Source organism: Macaca nemestrina, chromosome 4, assembly GCF_043159975.1.
Source record: "Macaca nemestrina isolate mMacNem1 chromosome 4, mMacNem.hap1, whole genome shotgun sequence".
Taxonomy (NCBI): domain Eukaryota; kingdom Metazoa; phylum Chordata; class Mammalia; order Primates; family Cercopithecidae; genus Macaca; species Macaca nemestrina.
The window spans coordinates 51,621,234-51,623,745 of record NC_092128.1 but is presented as its reverse complement, the minus strand read 5'-3'; the positions used below and the strand labels follow the sequence as shown (position 1 = coordinate 51,623,745).

At 47.1% G+C, this 2,512-nt stretch overlaps 1 pseudogene; it reads left to right on the top strand.

Moving 5' to 3' along the window:
* The first annotated feature begins 854 nt into the window (after nt 1-854).
* LOC105475885 (WW domain binding protein 1-like pseudogene) lies at nt 855-1,934 on the top strand (annotated as a pseudogene).
* Nucleotides 1,935-2,512: the final 578 nt, after the last annotated feature.

The following is a 2,512-nucleotide window of genomic DNA, read 5'->3' as shown; positions in this document are numbered from 1 at the left end:
AACACCTTTTCATATGCCTGTTTGCCATTTGTATGTCTTCTTTTGAGAAATATCAGTTCAAATCTTTCTCCTATTTTATAATTGGATTATTAGATTTTTTCCTACAGAGTTGTTTGAATACCTTATATATACTATTAATCACTTGTCAGGTGGATAGTTTGCAGATATTTTCTCCCATTCTGTGGGTTATGTCTTCACTTGCTGATTGTTTCTTTTGCTGTGCAGAAGCTTTTTAACTTGACATAATCTCATTTGTCCATTTTTGCTTTGGTAGCCTATGCTTGTGGGGTATTACTCAAGAAATCTTTGCCCAGTCCAATGTCCTGGAGAGTTTCTCCAATTTTTTCTTGTAGTAGTTACATAGTTTGAAGCCTTAGATTTAAGTCTTTAATTCATTTTTATTTCATTTTTGTATATGGCAAGAGATAGGGACCTAGTTTCATTCTTCTGCATATGGCACCCAGTTCTCCCAGCACCATTGATTGAAGAGACTGCCCATTCTCCAATGTATGTTCTTGGCACCTTTGTGGAAAATGAGTTCACTGTAGGTGCATGGATTTGTTTCTGGGTTCTCAGATTTTAAGGTACTGTGAATCATACTTTATTTTTTAAATTTATAGTGAGTGTATTCATTTCCTATAGGTGCTTTCACATATTACCATGAACTTAGTGACTTGAAACAACACAAATTTATTATCTTACAGTTCTAGCAGTCAGAAGTCCGAAATTAGCCTTACTGGGCTGAAGTCAAATTGTCAGCAGAAAAAAAGAAGGAACAAGGAAGAAGAGGGTAGAGGAGGAGAGGGAGGAGGGAGGTGGCAGCACCATGGCAGAGGGGCAGGAGCAGGAGGGGGATGGAGAGGAGAAGGCTCCTGGGTGGCATGGTGCTCCTGCTCCTCCTGGTGCTGCCCAGCCCCCTGTCAGCCAGGGCTGAACCCCCACAGGATAAGGAAGCCTGCATGGATACCAATAATCAAAGCTACATCTGTGACACAGGACACTGCTGTGGACAGTCTCAGTGCTACAACTACTACTAGGAACTCTAGTAGCTCTGGCTGGTGTGGACCATCATCATCATCCTTAGCTGCTGCTGCAATGGCCACCACCGCCAAGCCAAGCACCGCCTTCAGGCCCAGCATCGGCAACATGAAATCAACCTGATCCCCTGCCGAGAAGCCTTCAATCACTCAGTGCTGCCTTTTTATTTCAGATTTTTGCTAAACTACTTACCTCCTCCTTATGAGGAAGTGGTGAGCCAGCCTCCAACTCCTCCCCCAGCATACAGTGCCTTCCAGCTATGCAGCAGCAGCAGCTCCTGCCTGCACAGTGCGGCCCGGCAGATGGCAGTCCCCCGGCGCCAATCCCACCAGGGGATCCAAGGGAATCCCCTTGTCTGAGCCCAGCAGAAGCATCACAAGACCCCCAAGCATCGCTGATCCTGAGCCCTCTGACCTACCAAAGACCTGGAGATGCAGCCCAGTGGCTCTGTAGCCAGCCTGGGAGAGCTGGACCCAAGGACCTTCCTGGACAAGGATGCAGAAGATAAGGAGGAGCTGCTGAAAGATGACAGCTCTGAACATGGCAGCGCACCGCCCAACAGCAAAGAGAAGATGCTCAGGAGACATTGCCACTTCACTGGTGACTCGGGCATTGAAGTGTGTATGCCAGGGCCACCATGATCATGGCCTGAAAGAGTTCAACATGCTCATCGCTGATGCACTGGATGGGCCCCTGGACTTCCACAACAGCTACCATGTGCTGTCTTGTGTAAAGGAGATGTCTTGTGTGAAGGCTAGAGTGGAGGCTGTCTCTGAAACCTCCGTGAGCAGGTGGCCCTAAGCCATGGTAGTGGATAGATGTGCAGCTTTCTGCATGTGCCCCTTGGTCTGTGCCCACAGGTGGTCAGCATCAGCCTCCAGCCCGAGCACGTGCCCCGCGGGTCTTTATGTCTCACTGTTCCTCACACATAGGAGGAAAGAGATAGGAGACTGAAGAAGGGATAGACACTGAGAAAGGGCCCCTCCAGCCTGGCCGTCACACCGTATTTTGTCTTTGATTCTGAATAAATTTTTTTTTGGTGTGGTTTCTTTTGGGTTTTTTTCGGGGATGGATGGCTGGTCATTGTCTGTTTTAAACTGACCACTTGGAAGAAACACCTTGGTTATCTGTGGCTCTCATGTCCTGTCCCTGCCCCTGTCCCTACTCCTTTTGAGTGGGGTGACTCATTTTCTGTGTAAAGAGTCTCTCAGGTAGGAGGTGAACACAGCCATCTGGAAGACCCACAGGATCCTTGCGCCTGTTGCTTAGCTTTGGGTCACCAGCTGAGCTGTGATAGGAATAATCTGAATGGAGGTGGCAAACAGCTGAAATGAACATTCCTCAAGCAGCCCTGTTCATACGAAGAGTCTGGTTTTCCCCCCACTCTTGAACAATGATGATATGATGATATTCAGACAAGGCACTGATATTATGGTAAGAAAATATATAGATATAAATATATAGATAGATAGAT